At 37.8% G+C, this 22,776-nt stretch overlaps 1 long non-coding RNA gene across 1 annotated transcript; it reads left to right on the top strand.

Annotated features, from left to right (window-relative positions):
- The first annotated feature begins 100 nt into the window (after positions 1-100).
- LOC130254417 (uncharacterized) lies at positions 101-19,211 on the top strand. Its single transcript, XR_008840706.1, has 3 exons — positions 101-465; positions 12,619-12,787; positions 19,116-19,211. It is a non-coding gene; the product is annotated as an uncharacterized LOC130254417 (long non-coding RNA).
- Positions 19,212-22,776: the final 3,565 nt, after the last annotated feature.

Here is a 22,776-nt window from a genome sequence, read left to right as displayed (position 1 = left end):
TAATTGTCACTTTGTTATTCAGCATGGTCCATGACCTAAAACAAACACAAAAGTTAAAAATTAATGTTTACATTTGGGCTTGATTCTGATGCTGCTTACATTCATTTAACATAACTAGTACTGATATTTCTATGCCTATCATTTATTATGCAACGTGAATTATAATTATTGGGCTGAATCCTAGTTGCATTTCCTATTGTGTAAAGGACATAAAATTTCAAAGAAAAATAGTTTTAAAAAAAATAGTTTAAAAGGAATATATCTGAAAACAGGACACAACCTAAACCATCAGCCTGTCCTTTGAATTTTATGAAATAAATGATTTCATGTCATTATGTCAGTTGTTCCAGAAAATATTTTCTTTTTTTGTGAAATCTGACATCACCAGAATGCAGCCTGAGGAAAAAAAAGAAAAACAAAACAAACAGAAATTTTAGAAGCAATGTTCAGGAAGAGGAGAAAGAGGTGAATAACAATTATCTTTCTATTTTACCAAGGTGCCACCTTTCCAGTGATTCTGTGTTTGCAGTGAGATAAAAGCAATTCTCCTCTGTCTTTTCCTTTTCCTAAGGATCTGTTGCCTGTCCCTGCTTGGCTCCACTCTTCCCTTGCTGCTCCATAATGGAAGAGTTGCCACTTCCTTCATGTCAGCAGCATCTGCTCCCTTCTCCCTGACCCCCCATCTTACTTTTATTTCAAGGAGAAGTTTGAGAATAAATAGTCTTCAAATAACTGAAGAAGAGTGACCATACTCTTTGTTGAATTTTCACCATTTCATTGTGTGTATTCCCACTTTATAATTTTTTTATGGTTTAGCAGTAGGACAATATTTTATTAGCACTCCACCCGTTGAACTTTTCTCATTTTAAAGGCAGCTGTGGAGCCTTAGAGAATTTGGCTGCAAGTCTGGCAAAATTGTGATTTCTGATCTACTTTTGGTCTTGGTTCTGAGCTTGAGCAGGAACAGCCTGAGCACACTGTGGGACATCTCTAGACTTAAATGCCCGTTGAGGCACCCAGAAACATCCAAAAAGTTGCTGCCTTGTCTATTTGTGCTGTCAATTAAGCTCTAATTAATCTCTTCAACACTTGCTAAGATATAAACAAAATAATAACAGCTACCAGATCCAGTTTCTGGTTCTTTGTTGTTATTCCTTCAGTATTTATCATATAAACTTCTGATTTTGCTGTGTTCTTTGTCACCAGCTCTTGAGTATTATAGATCATTAAACCTCATAAGTGACCAGGGGACTGGAACTAGATGATCTTAAAGGTCCCTACCAACCCAAACCACTCTATGATTCTATGATTGCTTTTGGTTGTTAAAATACATCTATATTTCATTCACAAAAACATTTTTGCTCATGATGTAAGAAGGGTGCATTTCATGTATTATATGTTAAATTATTTGTGGGGATGCTTTGAGGTTTCAGTGTCACATGTAAATCTTTTAGGTATTTCTCATGTGTCCTGTGATGCTTTCTTTGGGTTTTGTTTGGTATTATTTCCAAATCATAAGTGAATTCCTAGATTACAAAAACAAATACAAATACACCTTATATATTAGTGAGCTGTGCAAGATGGTGAATCCCTTGTGATTCCAGAGCAGTTTATCACCAGCAATGTCACACAAAATGGGGACAATCAAAACTGGCCCAATGTTTTGAGCAAACAACATGAGCATGGATGGCACAGTGGTTCTGCTGGAATCATGGCAAAGCTCTGGCAGTACACCAAACAGAAAGGAAAGGCAAGCCTGTCTCTTGTATATAAGTTATATTAGAAATTTTAAAATATTTTATCTTCAAGCAACCACATTTCAGCTAAGTGTCACTGGGCAGTTAAAGGCTCTCACTGACCTGGAATGAGTCCTTATTTCTGATAAAGAAGTCACAGAAGCATCACAAAATATTCCAGGATCAAAGATGAATGAAACTTAATATTCTGTTGCAACTTATACTGGGTGCTATTAAAAAGGAAATCTTCAGGAAAAGTTCTGTAACTGTTTTCATAATGCAAATATCATTTTCTGGGTTTTGTGAAGATAGAAGCTTTGTCCTTGCTTCTGGCAGCAGGTCAGAAATTAATTATTAAACACTGATCCTACAAAGATCTTGGCTGGTATCAAACTGTTTATTCTAACATGATCTTGGAAACAGTCATGTTCAAATTCTGCTGAATCCAGAATGCAAGAGTAACTGTGTTTGGCAAACAGAAACAATGGAGTGGAAAATCAGAAAATCCCAGAATATTTTGGGTTGGAAGGACCCTTGAAGATCATCATGTTCCAGCCCCTGCCATGGGCAGAGACATCCTGCACTAGACCAGGATGTTCCAAGCCATGGAAAACCAACCTGGTCTGGAACATTTCCAGAGACAGAGCAACCACAGCTTCTCTGGGAAACCTGTGCCAGGACCTCACCACCCTCACAGTCAAGAGTTTTTTCCTAATTTCTAATCTAAATCTACTATTTTTCTGTTTAAAATATTTATCATCAATAATATTATCACTTCATATTGCTCCTAACCTTCTACAAGTTCCCAAGCTTGCTACCACTTGTGTAAAATGAAAACTGAAACTTCTGCAATGGATTCATTAACATCCCTGACTGAAAAATACCTGCTTTAAAAACATTTTCATGTTTAGATTATTTTTAGTTGCAAATGAAATACAAACCATTTTCTCTTACCCATGCCAATTAAAAGGATCTCATCATGGTTCTTCCCAAAAGTGTAGAAAAACATTAATTGTAGCTATCTTCATCTTCTCTATTCTGACTATTTTTAAATCCTAAAACAGGCTCAATCCCATTCATTCAATTTCCTTAGGTCCTGGCTGTGATCTGTATGAGCCATCAGATTTTCAGTGACATTTTTATCTTTTGTTTTCAGCAATCTGTGTTTCTAAGAACAGTCTAATTCTCACTGCTATCACTTTTCCTATTTTTCATTCACTTCTGCTATAGTACAATAAAAGGGCTATGGCCTGGCCCAGCAGGGCTCATGAATATTTGCTTTAATCTGTATACTTGAGAGGGTGAGGATGCTTTTAATGTAAATGAGTGTGTATTGATGAAGTGTTGAGTGTTTCTGCATCTTTAAACATCTCCTAAACAGCCTTGCATTTTTAGATCAAGTTTCTGTGTCACTCTGGTGACATTTTGCTCGTGCCTGCTTGCAGAACATGAAAAATTTCCTTTTTAGAACATCAAGGCTGTATAATGGAGGTGCTTCTGAGACACACTTGTTCTTTTAAAGCCAAGATCAAGTGTTTAATCTACTTGCTTCATTTAAGGATTCCAAGAATTCTAAATGCTCTGGAAGTATTTCAAAGGAGAGTGTCAGTAAAGCCTCAAGAACACTGAGCAATTTTTTAAAGGGGAAGGACACAGGTGGCAAAGGGAATGACAGAACCAGAGTGACTCAGGAAATGTCAGCCAGCTCCTTTGCATTCTCCCCCTGATCTGTAGAAATTGGCCCTGAGAATTATTCACTGGAATATTCAGCAGCTCAGTTTATTTATTCTGCCAATTTTGAACCCTTTTCTGATGTCACAGAAGTATAATGTGGAAACATTAATTCTCCTAGCAAATTCTACAAACATAAATTCTCTACTACATATATAGCAACACAGTTTTCTAATACTGACCCTTCAAATATACCCTGCCCTAAAATCTAGAGGCTTAGGAATATTTCATGTCTAAAGCCAAATGAGCTTTGCCATGTGCATGTTGAACCCTCCACACTAATCCATTTCTTGTGATCAGGCAGGATTAAAATTTGAGTTTCTACTGAATACCATTATGAAAAGCAGATTCCAAGGAGAGAGCCAGCACATCTAATTTCAAGGCAGCAAAGACTGAATAAACCTCTGAGCATCACCTCTCACCTTGAAAGAAAACCTAAAATTATAAACTAATTAAGGAGTTGGTGATGAGCAGCAGGAGTGTGGGAAACTGGTTTGCTTTAGGAGAGAGCCTTGTCTTTGGGTTACCCAGTGTTTAATTAGGTGTGAATTCTCAAGGTTTCTCAGATCAATCAAAAAGGATTGTCAATCTCTCCTGGATCCTCCAGATTGTATTTGAGCCAAAATTGCAGCTGTTCCTTCATAGGGAACATCAGTCTATAACTTATTCAGCTGCTCATTTCCACAGAATTTGTAGGAAAGCAAGAAATGCTGGTCTAACAAATTGGTCCAAAACTCATCAATAGGTTTATAAATTAGCAGTAAGGCCAGCAGATGGATATACAGATAGCATAATCCCATTAGCTTGTCTCCTCAGGAAAGTGACCCAGCAAAAAGCCACAAGACTCAGTGGAGGAAGATCCAAGGTCATCCTAACCTGTTCTGATCCATCAGCTGAAATCATGTTAATCTGCCCAGTATGAAAGGTTAAAAGCTGCTCTGTCAGTTCAATTTGCTATTAGAATACAGAATTGCTAGAGGAAAACACATTTCTGCTGATAACTGTAGCACTTCATTCTGTGTGCATTAGGGAATTCATGTTTAGAAAAATTGCCAGGAAAATTAATGCTTTAGAATATGCCAAGTATGTTTTGTGACATCAGAGAGAAGAGACTCCTAAAGGGTACAAGAAATTCTTAGGAAAATAAAATATAGCCAGAAATGTTGTTTAGTCATTAAAAAGCAACCTAATGGGACTGATTATTAAAGTGATTATCTTACAGACAAATTAGATACAATACTCAATGATTTGGACCCTGACAATATGATCTGAATTTTTTTGATTGGGACTGTGTGATCTTTTCTCTGTTGAACAATAATTGCTAACACACCATGGTAGTATTGGAAATGGGAATTATTGTCAGGATCCCTGACTGCCTTACCTTTACAGGAAGCTTGCTGCCAAGTGTCCAAAGTCAGATCCTGTCTAAAAAACTCATTTCACAACTGGGACAGCAAAATACACACATGGTATTGGCATTTGTCTTTTTTCTGCTCTTGTTTCTCTTTTTTCACTTAATTCAGAGCTGTGGACATGGTGTTTGCAGACCAGTTTAGAGATGTGTGTGCAGTGTGAATTTATAGAACAATCTCATGTCTTTCATGTTTAATCTTCCTCCCTAATGCCAAGGGGGATTAATAACACAGTCTCATTTATTTTCTTTGTAGTAATACTAATGATAAACTAATTTCCTTTGATTGAAAATAGTCTTTAATCTCCTTTAATACCCTGTTGTTTGTGGGCCTTGTAACAACAGCAATCACTCATCACCAAGCTGATTGCAAGGACTCTTTCCATTTTACAGTTCTGCTGCAGTAATCTGATCCAAAATCAGTGAATTGCACCAAACTTTCTCAAACTGACCAATCATCACTCTAAAGATCAAATTCCCGAATCAGGAAAGCGTAACTGGCAGTTTTGCTAATGTGTTAGCAGAGGAACATTCTGTTTGATTAACTGTGTTTCCTTTTTCCATGGATTATGGCTGAGCCACAGTCAGATTGAATCAATACTGCCTGGACAGAAGCTCCCAAATCAGGTAACACAGAGGGAGCAGCTGTGCTCAGAGTGACTTGTGGCTGTGGACAGCAAGGATGTGCCAAAGGAAGCAAGTGCCATCAGCTTCTAAAATACACTTTTGTCTCTCCTGTACTCCATGGAGGAAGGAGGAGCCTTTAGAATAAGTTGCTTTGGATCTCCTTTTTTTTTTAATCTGCTCTGAGCTTGAAGAAACCCAGTAGATTGCTGGTTTTGCTTGTTTGGTTTGCACACATATGGCAGGTGGGGCATCACTTTGTATTTTCTTAGCTCTTTATGAACAGCTTCTTAGGTCACTTCTTCATCCAACAGCTCTACCAGGCTGCCATCATCTGTATTTTGGATTCTTCTTTGCATAGGGGGACAGGCATACATTGAATTTTTTTCACCTTTCTGCAAAGGATTTCCTTCTGAGCAAGGGAACCACCTCTGCTGCTTTGATCTGGGAGATTGTGTCTATGTATATCCAATCAGATTGATCATTGGTATTTTGTTTTACTTCCTGAATTTGTAACACATCACACAACAAAGTTTTAGAAATATATATTCAGATGGTGAGAAATATCTTGAGATAGTATTTCAGTCCCTTGAGCCTGACCTGTGAAAACTCAGCTGTCTTACACTGTATAATGCTCTGATGGAAGCCACAACTCCTTGTTAGAATCAATGAGTTCAGTCAGTTCAGATTACTGCACCTTTTCTGAGCATAAAGAAGACTTTTTTTTATATTCATCCAAAGTTCTTCTGCAGCACTGTGTGTAGTCTGAGCAATCCTTCATCCTGCCATTAACCCTCCTTTCCTCTGCTCATTTCATAAGTTAAATTCTTTTCACCATCCTCTGAAGGAGACAACCCTACTCCCTTCATCTTCTTTTCCCCATCAATGTTGGATCCTAAAAAGCATTTTCAAATCACCTTTCAGGCTGCATTTCTCATCTGTGCACTTTTTCAGGGCTGAAACTTCCGGGACCTGTCAGTATTCATTTACTCATTTCTGCAGCATAAGGGAACAGCCATGGTCAAATTCAGCTTCATCCACTCAGACAAGTCTCACAAAGTCACCATGCAGAATTCCCTCTATACATTGAGTCCCCTTCATACATTGGTCAATTTTATAGAAGTAAGAGAGGCAGAGCATCACAAAACCCCAGAATCCAGATTTTGTGTGCATTTTTCTCAAGACTTCACCCAGCTCTTCTTGCCTTCATCCTTTTTGTATGTTCAGCATCTGGAGGGTGGGAAAAACATGAATTTGTTTTCAGATTTTCTGGGGAAAAGGGACATTGACAGAAGCACTCATGGGTATGGGCTGTCTGGCCATTCATCACAAAATCACAAATTTCTGTGCTCATTTGTGAGTCTGTTTCCTCATGGGAGATGAACATTCAAGACTAATCTTGAAATAACTGTTCAGTAACTGTAGGAATGCCCCTCTTGTTGATGAAAAACATTTTTTTCACTCTAATAACTTCCAACTTCCTCTCCTTTCCTTTCTTAAATAATGAGAAAATGTACCTTTTTTAAATATCCCTGAAACCTGTCTGACATTCCAAAATTTAGTGTAAATCAACTTAAATATTCCATGATGTTTCTCAGCCAGCTTCTTCGAATGTGACTTGCTGAGAGTCAGTGATTAAAACACCTTTCAGTTCAGTAGCTGCTATTTAACAACATTTAAGTCAATACTGAAATGGAAATTATTTCATTATTACTGTATGGCATGCATAACATTGACCTTTTTTCTCCACAAAGGCTGCACAAAAGTATTTAGTAAATATCTACACTTCATTTCAGATTTATTGATGCTTCTACCATCTTCAGTTAGCAATAGTACAGTAATATTGTCAAGATTACTTTTGTTATAGATATACACTCAAATTTTTCCCCCTCCCCTTTTCTGCATTTGCTCTTTTCATATATTTTTTTAAAGTTTTTACTTCTTACCATGTATTTCTTTGTTTTTTTCCATTTATTCTCTCTGCTTTCAATTTTCCACTACTGGATACTCTCCTCTCAATGACTGTTGTTTTCTTTCTTATGCATGAGGTGTTCTAGGGACAAAAAAATGTGTTAAACACTCCCCAGATCCTCTTGACACTTTCTCCAGAAATTCAACCAGCCCTTCCTTTTTGCAGCCTTTTGGAGATAAGCCTGTGTAGTAAAGCATGCACAGTGCACATTTACACACATTAGCACAAATTAATATTGCCTGTTAATGTACATTTTGGATATTGTTTTGTGTGTGATGTATGAATGTCATCATCTCATGTCCTCTACCTGCTCAGCAACTACCAATATTTAGTGGTTTTGTGGAAATTTGGGCTACCAAGCCCATTGTTGCATTAGCTGGGTCAAAAGGAAGAAGCAAAGCTAAAATGAGAACTCTTGCTTTCCCTTCTCTTTCATACTAATCTATTAGCTCATGTTGCCTAATTGCAGGTCAGACAGAAAATAAAGGAAGCTTTCACAAGCAGATGAGTGAACAGTGCATGTTGATTTATTTAGCCATATTTCCATTCAACTGCTGTGAGAATACACACAGAAGTCACCAAATAGGTCCCTTCCAACCCAAACTATTCTATTATTCTATAAATATTTTACTAAATTAAGCAGTAGTTTATTACAGCTGTTTTCTTTTCTAGACTTCCATGACCAGAAGAAGAGGTTTGTTTATCTATTTGTTTGATTTTCAAGGCCTGGATGCACCAGATTTAACCTATCTTCCACAGGATGGGGAGTGCATATATGTAATATTTACACCTCCAAGTAATAGGTTTAATTTCCCAACACATCTCTTTTATAGTATACAGATATAAATCCTACAAAATCTGCACCAGTGATTAGTCAAATTGCAGCCATCCATATATACTCCTCATAATTACATATATAAGCACTGCCAATCATAATGATGGACCTAAGCCTTGTTTCTCAAGATTTTTTGTTTTCAGTAGAGATGGCAGATAGATGAAATCAAACACATTGTCACCCACTGTCACTGAAGTGGTTCAAAACAATACACAAGCAATTCAGAAATTATGAGTGGCTTTTGCTGAGGTAGAACTACTGATCATTGCTTGTGTTTTGACAGCCAGAAAATGCACAAAAAAGGATAGGAGCTGCCTACCAGCCCCTTGAACAAGTAAAATAAGTGTTATTCAGATACCAAGGACAATATTAATGCAATCCATAATGGGTCCTTAATGCAGTTATCACAGCATTAAAATAGATTTTTTTTCCTCCTTCTAGATAAAAATTTCTATAGCAACCTCAGGCTTTGTAAAGTTGGAAAAAAATAAAAGATACAGGCTCATTTTTGAGGTTTCATTTCTGCTCTCTTTTTGTTGTCTCCCTTATCATTAGAATTATTATAATGATAGTATTAAAATATTTTTAAAATTTCAATTATTAAAGTGCTCTTATCTCACCTCAGAGGTTTTACCTTTTTTCTTATTTCTTGGGGGAATGGGGTGAAGAAATGAGTGGTGGCAACTCAGTTGCTGGCTGGGGTTAAACCACAACACAATGCCATGCAACTAAATCCACAGGGAACAAGAAGAGAAGGAGCAGAAATGCCCACACTTTTGCAAGGTATCTGTATCTGATATTTTCTTCATAAAAGTTTCAGATATAACTTATTCTTTTTTCAGTTTAACAGCAATTCTGCCTGACTGTTTGAAACTGTAATTTCAAGGTGCAATACTCACCTCTAAAACTTCCTTGTCCATCTTTTCTCATTACCTGGGACTCCAGTTTATCTTCTTGATGATTGTCACCTACACAGTTATTTTGAGCTTTAATTTGATAATGCAAGAACATATTACTTTGAAAGATGCTGTCTTGTCCCATCTTCCTCCACAGGAAATACTTTAACACAGAAAATAGTCTTTATTTATTGCTTTGACACAAGCCTGTTGGTTTGAGTCAGCTCTCACTGTTCCTCCTCATCAAACTCCTTGTCTCCATTATTGGGGTTCAGTCCTGCCTTTCTTTCCCCATCCTTGCTGAGAGTGAGGTTGTGTCTGACCTCGTGCCTTGAGCATCACCCCTGCTACAGGTCATCAGCACCCCTTTCTGCCATATTTCAACCTTTGCTGCCCCTTTTGGTGACCAGGGGCTGCCTGGACCTCGTTGTTCTCCTGCAGACCTTGCCCTCACTGACTGTGAAACTCCAAAGAAAACTTCCCAACAGTTGGGCATCTGCTGTGGTCCCTGTCTGCCACACTGACGGATTTCATCGCTCATTGTCTCCTTGTGCTCACCCAGCTGTCAGTCTGTCTGCATTCATTGGCTGTGCCTCATCTCATTGTACAGTATAAATTCACTGGAACAGAGGTTTTTAGAGGGATTCACTGCTAGGCTTCCTTAATACAAGAATAACAGCAGCAGAGAGGAGGCCAGCCCAGCACGTGTCTCCTGTGAACAGAAGGGTCATTGTCTCTGCAGTCCCCTTTATCACTAAGACCCCACTCACTGAAACAGCTCATTGTCCCACAGCAGACCTGCATTTTTTGTATCACAGCATGAAACTTCGCTGGAGATTTGTTTGATAACTGAAATTCCTTCCTTCCCCCTCAAAAGCCTGCAGTAGATAATTTAACATTGGTTTACTCAGAAGGATCCACTGAGAAAGGAGGTGTGGAGTCTGTTCCCACTTTGTGTTCTCCAATTCTCCCCTTTTGTCTCAGTTTTGTTTTTATGAAGCACAGAAACAGTTATTTACAGATCTGAAACACAAGTATTAAGGATGATGAGAAGCACCAGTACAACCAATTTTATTTTCACATCCTCATCAACCTGTTCAGCTTTTCCTAACTCCTCTTTGCTTTATTGATGAAGCTGATACAGCTATACCTGTATTCATAGATGTAAAGCTGAAAGAGGGCAGGTTTAGATCAGTATGAGGAAGGAATTCTTGACTGTGAGGGTGCTGAGGCTCTGGCACAGGTTGCCCACAGAAGTTGTGGCTGCCCCATCCCTGGAATTGCTCCAGGCCAGGCTGGATGGGGCTTGGAGCATCCTGGGATAGTGGAAGGTGTCCCTGTCCTTGGCAGGAGCTGGAATAAGATGATCTTTCAGGTCCCTTTCAACCCAAACCATCCTTGATTCCATGGTTCTATAAGAAGCTCTAGCAGTATACACCTACAGCACAAGATATTCTACTCCATCTCCTAAATTTTTTTACTGCCAGGGTGTTGTCACCATGCTCAACCACATCTAAACTGTTGCTGAGCTGCAAATGCTGCTTGATGCACTTAAATCCCACTTCTTTGCTTCCCACACCTACATCTTTATTTAATCCTTGTATAAGTTCCTGGCCATAAATATTTTACTGTATAAATAAAGCTTTTATCAGGATATTACCTTCTAGGTCCTACCAGAGCAAATGCTGTGATTTGATATTATTTCACTGCTTTGCCAAACCTCATTCTTCACACTGATGGTAGGTTGCTGCTGAAACCAGGTGGGTTAAAATCCACCTACACTCAGGTTCTGTCTCAGAAGTTCATCTGTCACAAGTGTGCTAGCACAGATCTCTGTCTGCATTAACACCTCTGTTTGCAGGCTGAGGGCCTTCAGAAGTTGCAACCACATCTTCCCACTTGAAGCCACAATGTTTGCATACAGAGCTCAAGGCACTTTTGGAATGAGTGTAAATGTTCTATTTCAAAACTGACCCTGCTTTTATTCATTGGACATCACTTAAATAAAAACATGGGAGAGAGAATGAGTGAAGAATGGAAGCTTGTTCAGACTGGATCTTCAGAGAAATATCTGGTTTGTATTCAGGTTCAGTGAAGATGTTATACCTCATTAGCTGCAACAGAACTGAGCCATTTTCTCATTAGATCATCCAAGTGGAACAACACAAAAGATTTTTCGAGTTTGTCAGTTGCATTTTAGTTGTGCTTTTTAAAGTGCTTGTTCGAAAGAAAGAATTGAAACCGTATGGTGTTGCTTAACCTTAAAAAGTGCTTTTGATCTTAAGCTTCAAAAGAGATTTTTCTCAGCAGAGAGTAGGCTGGCACTTTATTTAGTACCAGGTTAGGTAGACACCAGAACACTCTGTACATAATAATATTTTCTTGCTTCATGCTATTGATTAAATCACTTTTAACATTGTCATTGCTGAATTTGAGATGATTTACAGTTCTTTGCCCACAAGAAGTTGATCTTTACTGTTTATATTACTGAAAAACAAATAAGACATTTCTTTCATAAAGACTATGATACAGAATCTTTATTGTTTGGGGGAGTTTTTTTCTTTTCTTATGAAGCATTTTCCAGTTGTAAACTCACCAGGGGACTCTGGATTTCCTGGAATGCCAGCAAACTTTACAAGACACAATCCTCTCAGAACAGCAAATGGGAACCCGAGTGAAAATATTTACCATTTATTTGGCTCTGATCTTATATTTGGTCATGAACATCAAGAGCATCTTCTCAATAACTCAAGTGAAAGAAAACATAAATAAACCAAATTACAGATTCCTGAATACTTGACACAGTTACACTTCTTCAGGTTACACTTCTTCATTAGCCATTCCCATCCCTGGAAGTTTTCCAGGCCATGTTGGATAGGGCTTGGAGCAACCTGGGATAGTCCCTGTCATAGCAGAGGGTTGGAATGAGATAATCTTTAAGGCCCCTTCCAACCCAGGCTATTCAGTTATTCTGTGATATTCCAGATACTTAGCTACATGTTGCATGGTCATATAAAGCATTTTTAACAAGTACAATTTTATCTTTCCTTGGTATTTTTCAAAACTATTCCTTTTACACAATCTTCCCTGAGCTGGAAAATATGTTTTCTGGAAAGATATACATCTTTCTCAGCTCTTCATCCTTGGATGGACCTTCAGATAGAAGAATTAGCCTTTCAGTGCTTTTAAAAGCTTTGGGGTTTTGGGTTTGTTTGTTTTTTTCCCTTTCAATTTATTAACCAATTTCAGACTGTAAATTAAAGTCTTAACTATCCAAGGAACTGAAAGGAAATTATGAAAACATTGTTCTGGCAAGGAAAACTAAGAAGGACAAAAGAATGAGTGCTGAACTCAGTGACTGGCAGCTGGGGAGGCCAGGCAGGGATAATATCCATGTGCATTTTGTGTTACAGATAAGTCTAAGAAGCTGGGAATTACAACAAATAATCTTTGAAGCATCCATGTGGAAAGAGTTCTTGGGCAAGCCAAAGGAGCAGCAACTAATCTTCTAAACCATTTGATGCATCACAGTGCTGCAACTCAAACCAGCCAACTGCACTGAAACACAGAAAATCCAGGCAGGTGAGGCTCTTACCAGCCCCAAACTCTCTGATCTCTTTCCATTTTGGGGTTTTTTTGGATGGGGGATACAGCCAAAAAACTTCTCTTCAGACGTTACTTTCCTTCCTGTATTTTCTTTATCTCATTTTCCAGACCACCAAAAACATATTTAATTCTCCTGATATAACTTGTGATGCATCTAAGAAAGCATTTGGGCAACAATTTAAAATTTTGCAATTAGAACAATGACTGTACCATAAAGTGGAGCCAGCTGTTTAACTGAAATAAGCTGGTATCTCTCAAATCCATGTTTAATCCTTTTCTATCCCTAACTCAAGACTTTGCTTTTTTATTTGTCTGTTTACTGTTGCATGAAATCTAGTTCTGTTTAGCAATTAAAAATATTAGCTATGGAAGTAGAAATGCAAGGGTAGAGCTGTTACTGTGGATAAATATTTATAGTTAAGATTTTAATACTATAAATACTTTATTAAAGAATATTATGAAAAATATTTATGATACAAACAGCAGTATCTTGCTATTACTGACTGCCATAGGCTGGAACCAACATGTGATTGAATATTCCACCAACACTTCTCATCATATCAAATGTTTCTCCACAGCAGGGACATGAACAAACCTGGAACTCGGATTTTTACATTTCCATCTTGATTATTAAAATTTATTATCTGAAGAGATTTGGTCAAGAGCAGGTGTGTAAGCCAGTGAGGTGATTCCTTCTGCAATCATTCTACAAAGTTCCTTTTCAGGTAAGATTGGTTCCAAACAAACATTTTTCTCAGGTATATTTCATGTATTATTATATTTATACACCACAGTATAAGCTGTGATTTTTCTTTGCTGGAAAAGCATTTTAAAATTGCATGTCATTGTATGTTTGCCAAGGAAAAATTGATGGCTAAGGGCTTGTTCCCAAAGATATTTCTCCACAACCAACTGGTATTTACGTGATCCCAGTGGTGATGGGAGTAGTTTCCACAGGAACACGACTGATACCACCAAACCCTGGAGGGGAAACACTTTAAATAAACCTCATTTCAACAAAGGAGGGCTGTGCTGACTCAGATGTGGCAGATGAGAAGGCAGTGGCCAGAGGAAGTGACATTACTCAGCACGACTGATTTATACAGAGCTAAATTCCCCCAGCCTTGACCTCAGCTGCCCCTTCACAGGCTGGATTCAACCTTCTCTGCACAGGATCCTGCTGCAGGCACTTCTCTCATTGAAAACATGGCCTAAAGCAGCATGGATGAATTTTTCCCTATGTTGTAAATTGAACCTCACAGAATAAAAAAAAAAAAAAAACAAACACAAAACCAGAACATGGAGACCACATATTTTCAGTCCTGTAGATGAGCTGCTGCAGCAAGCATCCTCCATCAGTTTTGTTTTATTTGCATTTCCTCACATGCCCCATGTGCTCTTTGATCTATTCCTGCATCTCTCAGCCTGCTGCAACTTTACAACTCCATGCTTAGTGTCTGGGTGTTTCCAATTTAACAGTGTTTTTAAATCCAACATGCTAAAATTAGAAGAACATCTCAAATGCACTTAGACACTAAAAAAACCAACAAAATATTTGCCTTTGATTAAGCAACACAAGTCATATCATCCTAGATCAGATGAAGTGATGGTTCAGTGCAATTAAGACTTAAACTAATTTTTTTTTTAATCTTTCCCTTCATGGCATCTCTTTAGGCAGAGATAAAGCTATTCAGGTGTCATGACAGCCTAAATCTTACTTACTGTGGTTAAATCTCTTTGAAGCATTATCTTCCCTAAATTTATTAACTGACATGATATTTGTAGCATCTTTTACTATTTTACGTTTGTTGCTGATATTTGCTTATTAATTTCTATTTACAATTGATTTTATTAAAAGTGAGAAATCTTTCACACAACCCTTAAATAAAATTAAACAAAAATGTTAGTCACCACTGTTCATTGTTTCTGTTTACTGGGTCTGTCTTTAATCAGCACTTAAATTTTTAAACTTCAAGGAAGATTCACTGAGGTGTCAAAGCAGGAAGACTAAAGTAACCATTTGAACTAAATTTTCAGTTGCATTCCAGCCTCAAAACCCATATGAACCCATTCATTTCTCCCTTATTATTTGGTGCAGTTTGCTGAATTTTTGTCCTTGGTTTGCGTGTCACTAATTAATTGTAACACTTGTGCATGATTTATAATTAGCAACTCAAATTTACTGCAAGATAAGTAATGCAAGGAAATTCTGTGGATTTCCCTTGAAAGTTTAACTTGCTTTCCTTTGCTGTGATCAAAAGAAACAACACACACAGGAAGGCAAAGCTCTTAAAAGACAGAATTTCACCTCACTGTACTTAAAAAAGTAACAAATGCTTGAATTTTCCCATTCTATTAGAGAGATGGCAATGAGCTCTTTAATATAGAAAGGCATGCACTGTTTAATCTACAAAAGAAGGAGTCTGGATCCTTCCTTATTAAGTAAAACAACTTTTTTTTTACAACTGGATTCTCCACTACAGTCCCCAACTTAAAAGGGAGAATCACATTTGTTTGCATTTCCAAATATTAAGAACTTCCAGGCTTCATTTTGTTCTTTTAAAAATATTTTAGTAGTAAATTATATTTCAGAAGAGGAGAAATTCTAGCCAAAAAATAAGATTTTTAAAAGGATAACTTGGACCCAAATGGAAACACCTGTGTTTTAAGACTTGGGATTTTATCCTTTGATGGCATCAGTAGGTTTGGAGTGAGTCACTCCATCCACTGCCTTTAGATGAGAGGGATAATCATAATTTTTTTATTATCTTAGGGGTTCCTTCAGGTGCCCTTCTGGGACACATCCCCCAGTACAGTGCTGGTTTCCTGGTATCACAACTGGAACAGGGCTAAAAGCTTTCTTATAAAAAGAGAAATCAACAAGTTGGAGCTAAAAGATGCAACAGAATGCTCAGGAAGCACTAATGGCACATTCCTCTGCTCTTTATTCCTGAATCCCCTGTTTTAGGAATTATTTCATTTTTTCATTTATTTTTCATTATTACATTTCAGTATTTCATCTTGTTTGCAAAAACAATCTCTTCTTTCTGAAACAAAGTTCTAAAGATGCTTGTAGAGGATGTACTGAGGTAGATGGTGAAACTCTCCATCTCTTGTCTGTATTAGCAGAACTCCAAGTTAATTAACTAATTCCTGCTTTCATCCATGAAGGGAACATAATAAAGTTATTGTCATGGGGGTACATGATAGGACTGAATGTGATGTTATTAATATATTAAATAAGTATTATTATAATTACTTCTCTAAATGGACAGATATTTTTAAAACAAAGTTTCTGTGGTGTAATGTGGAGTTGTTTCTAGCCTCCCCACCTAAATCAAACCCAAGGATCAAAAGAACTGCAAAAATGAGAGAAATTCTGGGTAAAAAAATTATTCTGAGCATTGCTTCACAGGATAAAGTGGTGTTACCAAAGTGAGAGTTTGGGTATTTGTACATCCATTTTAATACAGTGAACATAAATGCATAATGAATATGAAATATCCATTATGTAAAGAAATTATTTAATTCAGTGAAGCAACCATTTAGACGTGTGCATGATACCTGTGAGACTCAGAGATGCCTTTGGTTTGTTCTGTTTTCAGTCACCCTGGTAGAAATCAGCAATAAAATCTAAGAATTTAGTTCACAATAAATCTGATTTAATATTATTTTTTCAGATTTGTACCAGAAAAAAAATGGAGGGCACAGTCTGTTCTCTCCAATTTTACTACATAGTGGGCTGGTCTATTTTTCAAGAGCTTCATGATCTGATTTAATTTCTCTTCTTTTTTACTGGCCTTTCATGCAAAGGTGAGGAAGGAAACATCAGTACATATCAGCTCGAGGTTTTATGCTGGTACATTCACTGTGCAAGACTTTGTTTTGCTGTTCAGAAACAGTTTAATAAAAATATTGCCACTTTGTTGAAATAAATGGACTTATTGTATCTGTAGAGCCTTTCTCACATGTGTGTGTGTGTGAAGTGATGCCAAGCATAACAATGAAACAACATCTGAACATAATTGTGGACTTAATTATTCCATCTATTTTTTAAAAAATACATTTCACTTTTCATATTAAATATATATTTCTTAATATAGCATTTGGGGTACAATTATATTATTTAGGGGTTTAAAATACATACTGGTATCCAAAACTAAACATGTACCTGCTGATTTCTAATAAAATTGTAAGTAGTTTAAAAGCAAATGTGGATAACTTACCATGTTATTATGAAATTAAAGTTCTTAGAAGACTATAAGAGCTGATTTCTAGATTTGATAAATCTTTCACAGAATTCACCTTGCATATCAGATCAAATTAAATTATTGAATAGAATTTTTAATTCTATAGAATTTATTTAATTCTAATAATTTGAGTTCCTAAGCCTAATTCAGAAACCAGCATCACACTTCTATTGAGCACATTATTTATTCTTCACAATTAACATAATGTACTCAACTTATTAGTATAATTTTTTTTCTCCCATGTGGTTTGAATGAGGGGTTGGTATTAATTACACTTTTAAGCAGCTGTCAGGGAGTAAGAGTGAAGATTTCCACCAGAGCTGACACTGCTGGCTGTGAATTCTTTGTGTGTGGTTTGCAGGGCAGCCACGAGGTGTCTTTGTTGTACTGCTGAATTTCCATCAGGAATGCCAACACATGCCTGGAGTGCACTGGGGAACAAGGGCTGACCCACTTCAGCAGGGTTGTGATGGATTTATACCAGGATAAATCAAAGGTTTAGGTCCCATTCTTTAAATTTTGGGTTGGTTTGGGTGCAGAAAACTTGAGGTGCACTGGGGAATATGAGCTGACCCACTTCAGTTGGGTTGTGATGGATTTATACCAGAATAAATCAAAGATTTAGTTCCATTCTTAAATTTTGGGTTGGTTTGGGTGCAGAAAACTTGAATCATGCTGGTCACTGCCTGGCTGTCACCTGGCAGCAGTTTTCAGGTGTTCCTCTGAGCCAGAAGGATGGGAGCACAGTTTGTACCTCCACAGGGAGCCTGAAGGAGTGAGGCACACTAATGTAGCTGAGGTAAGCAGGGGAACAGCACAAAACAGAAGACAGTCCCTTATGAGTGAACTGGTTGTGAAAGTACTACATGGAGGAAAAAGAAGAGTAGAACTGCTCATGCAGAATTTGGTGCCTGTGGCTTTGTGTTACTCATCTGTGTACAAGGGCAGCTCCAGCCCCACAGAGGTAAAACTGGATTTTAAGGCAAGGCTTAACAATTGGCCTCAGGTGGGATAAAGGGAGAGGAAAGGGCTGAGTGAGCTCAGTTCTCTGCAGAGATTTCCTGGAACAGTGTTTTGCTGCTCTCTGTGTAATTCTGAACCCTACAGAAAGACCCTTGTATCGTTCTGAGTAGAATTATCCTAAAGCAGCCAAAGTTTCCCAAGGTCTTGGAGTTTCAATGACCTTCTGCCTCCTCCTGAGAGGGAGAGCCCTGCTTGTTTAAGGGGAAAAGCTTCCATCCCCTTGGGCTGCAAAAGCACAATGTGGTAAGCACAAAATCAGAAATACACCTGTACCCCCTGTAGCTTGGCTTCTTTTTGATTCTCTGAATTTATCTATGCTTTAATTCTCTTGAACTTATCTATTGTGCATAACACTCTTCCAATTTTCCATCTCTGCCTATAGCCAGGGCTCCTTTAAGTGCAGAATTTTATAATGGAAGCCTATTTCGCTTTTGGAGGCTAACTGCACTCCATTAAAACACACTTTCTGTCTCCCTTGGTTTAGCAAAAAATTTCCTTTTTGAAAAATAGTGTCATTAAAGATAGTTAAGTGCTGAAGTACCATAAATACACAGGGCACTTGCATTACAAAGCTTTTAAAAGAGATGTCTTTATGTCTAGAGGACACAGTTACAACACTGGATCTTGTATGTGCATTCCAGGAAATACAGAAGATGTGGGAACTTTCTCAGCACTTGGCTGTTGTCTCCCAAATGAACTTGAAAGATTGAAAGAAGGGACATGATGGGCTTGACAGAGCTGGACTCAGTGGTCTTAAAGGTTTTTTCAGCCTAAATGGTTCTATGACTCTGTGTTTTAATAACTTTTTTTTGCTTTTGATTCACACTCCCTGCACACAAAGAGTAGCAGTGCAGCAAAGGGGCTGCAGCAGACAGAAGCCTTGAGGCTCTGGTGCTATTTCTGTGTTCCTGCCTAATCAAACACTGGTTTGCTGGTATGAAATTCAACATTATTGTAAGATTCTGTAATTGATGCTGGAGCACACAGGATGACAGATGTGTTCTCAGCACCACTGATCTGTTTGTGTTGAGGACAGGCAGCTCCACCACAGCCCTGGCAGTGTGGAGACATCAGTAGGGGTACCACCACCTCCAAACTTGACTGTGCAGACCCAGATGTGAGTGGCCAAACAGTTCAGCAGGAAAACCACCATGAGCTGACTGACAAGAAAAGGGATAAACCTTCAGGAAAAATCCCAGACAAGGATTTAAAGGCTTGCAACAGAAGCACCATCAGTTCTTTGGCTGGATGCACCCAGGATTGTCTGCATTTCCTCACCAATCTCTTCTGTGGGAATAATCTCAGAAGGAAGCAGGACTGAGTTTGGCCCTGTGAGTACAAGTACAATGAGGCTACAGCTGAGTTTTGGTCCTGCTGCAGCCTGTGTCTATTTAATCTTTGACTGACAAAACTTTGACTCTCCCTGTCTGTGCCTGCATTTAAAGAGTCCTGGTACTGCACCATTTCAATAGCTGCTGCCCACTAAGTGTCACACTTTTCATCTACCATTTAATTCTCCTAAATGGATGTTACTCTTCTCCCCATTATGAATCTCCATTGCTTCCATGAAACATTATTTGCATAAAAGGAACTGAATAATTGATAGAGGATGTGAGCAAGAGCCAGCAGACAGCTTGGGAGGGGTTTGCTGGTAATCCCAGTCCCACACATAGCTCCTGGCTCGTTTAATGGGATGGAAGCTGACAGGGCTTCCTTGTAGCTCTGCAGCAGAACTCAGGGCTGCTGCATGACCTCCTTGTACTCAGCTGCTTTGCTTGTTGATCTCACTGCTCTCCTCCTCCATTAAGGGGAGAATTCACAAAGCAAGGGATACAGTCTGCAGTTTGTGCTCATCTACACCTTCAAACACTGCTGCAGCCAAGGCCTGGTGGGATGATTCCACTGCCTTTATAAAATAAAAAAAGAACAAAAGTCATAAATTTGTCATATTATTAAAGCCAAGTCTGGGAACAGCTGTCATCTACAACTTTGTTTGATCCTGAATTCAAGTCTGAGTTTGATTTTGAGGCTCAATAGGTGTGGGTTTTTTCCAAATTAAGGGGTTTTTTTTAAAGTCCATTAGAATTGTAAAACTCACCTTATGCAGATGTTTTGCTCCTATTCTGCAATGTAAGCCTTACACTGAAGGTCTTCTGCATTTTAGATGTCTTCACTTAGTGAGATAACTGTCAGAATGAATATCTATATTTGAGAAAAAGAGAAAAAGCCATAGAAACTATACATCTTGTAAATAAAATGTTTGGCAGCTGTCTGAAAAAATATCTAAAAATAAACAAATCAAATTATTTTTCTTTGAGAGCTTTCCACATTTTCTATAAAGCACATATTTTTAAATGATAAGCAGCAGTATTAGGAGAGCCTGGAAACAGCTGGAACAATTAGTATTTTGTTTGGTGAGGAGCTGCCTCAGCTGCTCTGACAAGCAAGCTGCCATTTTCAATGTAATCACTTTTGATTCTAAAGCACTTGCTTTGCTTTTAACTTTGCACAAATCCCTCTTGATATTTCTCTTTTTAAAGCAGATGCATTTCCATATGTCCATAAAAGTTTCCCTGACAATTCAGCATGCTGCTCAGAATGACTTCCCTCATTCCTGGTGGGGGATTTGTGAAATGAGGCTGCTTTGTTCATTAAGGATATGTGTACATAATGTAAAACATACTTAATATCCTCAACTTCTGCACAGATGTTTCTGTTCTGAAAGGCACTCAGAGTTTCACTGCTTTAATTAAACTTTTTCCTCATTTGTAAAAAAATTTATTAATAACTCACCAAATTCCTGATAAAGTTATTATTCCATGGTTCAAACATTACTCTTAAAGAGTTTTCAGTACTCTCTGAAGAGAAATAATTGAGAGTAAAACATATTTTTATAATGGAAAAACCATGAAAATAACTGATCCAAACATTTCTGTTCATTCTCACATTTTCTGTTCTCAGAACTGTGCCTGATGTTTTTTTGGAGAAAAGGCTTTCTGCAACAACAAGTTACTGCCTGGCACATTTTGTTAAAGTCTTGGTATTTTATTCCTCAAAATGTTTTACACACACTTTTTTAATTCTTATAAAAATAACCAGCAACTAAATACATATCAGTAGCATTTTTAAATTTCAGTTCTTATTCCTTCCCACCAATTTGGCTGAAAACAGGTATTTGCAAACACTGGTAGCCTAATTTCTTGTGGTCTTTCATTTTTTATGAAGTGTTTTCAAAAGACTTCAATCAACCTTAATGGTGCGTTTTTAGTTAAGGAAACAGAATGGAGAGAAGTCAATTTAAGCTCCCCAATGAACAAGTGTGTACAGAAAAAAAAAAAAAAAAAAAAAAAAAGCCATAAATGGGTTTAGAAAACAGAGCCAGTACAAGCAAAATGCAGCGAGCAGAGCGCTCAGGGAAGCCAAGATATAATGGAAAGAGTAAAATACTGCAGAGCTTTTTAAACTATATACAATTGGAACAATGGGCTGGACCCAGACATCCGTGTTAAACTGTTAGGAGATAGGTGAAAAGCAAGCTGCAATTCTGTAACCAGGGCTAGAGAAAACGAGAATGGAAGGACTTAAAGCTGGAGCAAATGAATGTGGGGTAGTTTAGCAGCATAGAAATCAAGTCAAAATTGGCATATTTCACTGTTTAATGTACCATGTGAAGAATCATCTCCTGGCTTTCTGAATTAAAGGATTATTAATACCAAGTTCCTTAATGAAGCTGTTTTTATGCCACCTGTAAAATAATCACACCTTTATTTGCACACCTACTCTCTACCAAAATACTGTAAAAGCACGGGGTAATTAAGTAATGCAGCCTCTGTGAGAATACAGTATAGATCTACAAAATACATAAAACAGGAATACACCTGGGAAACTATCACCCAGCGATCGTTTAATTGTCTCTCATTATTTAAACATGGCGTTAATAATGCATGGAACACATTTTTCCAAAGCATCACAACCTCCCTGGTAAAAGGGTAACTGCATCAATATTAACAAGCCAAAGACTTAAAATAATTCAGCCCTGCTGGAGCAGAGTGAGGCTCTCTCTCAGCTGCCTGGGTCCTGGTGCTGCTTTCAAACAAACTCCTGAACAGGGTCCCGATTATCAGTGTCAGTTTATACGTGGCTGTTATGGCTGCTCACAGCTGAGTGCAGTTGTTTTTTCAGTGTCTGCCTCACGGTATGATTCAATCCATTTGGGTGGCTTAATGCAAAGATTTCGTAATGTACACAGGGATGAGCAGCGCTGAGGCAACGAACATCGTGCTCATTATTCTTTTAACGGGAATGTCAACAAGAGGGGGAATTAGAGAGGAAATCGCTGTAACTCCAAAAGAACATCTGACTAACCACTACAGATGACATGTTTTTTCCCTTTTTATCCTCTTCATGATCCATAAAGCAGGATTTTTCCAAAACAATTAATTTGGTTGCCAAACCCTTCTTAATTCTAAGGAGATTTAAAACTCATCTACTTGGAGTCTGTCTCATGGAGTTAGACCCACAACCGGATTACAAGCTATTCCATCATATGGCTGGTGTTAGCCCAGTTGCTGCTACGTGGTACATAATTGGACTGGTTAAAAAAAAAAAAAAAAAAGGAAAGAAATATAAACCTCCAAGTCTTCTTTACACTAAGCCCACTGGCACCTCTGTCTTTTATTATTTGTGTTACTT

Source organism: Oenanthe melanoleuca, chromosome 5, assembly GCF_029582105.1.
Source record: "Oenanthe melanoleuca isolate GR-GAL-2019-014 chromosome 5, OMel1.0, whole genome shotgun sequence".
NCBI lineage: Eukaryota > Metazoa > Chordata > Aves > Passeriformes > Muscicapidae > Oenanthe > Oenanthe melanoleuca.
The sequence above is the reverse complement of the archived record's forward strand: the minus strand, read 5'-3'. Positions and strand labels throughout refer to the sequence as shown.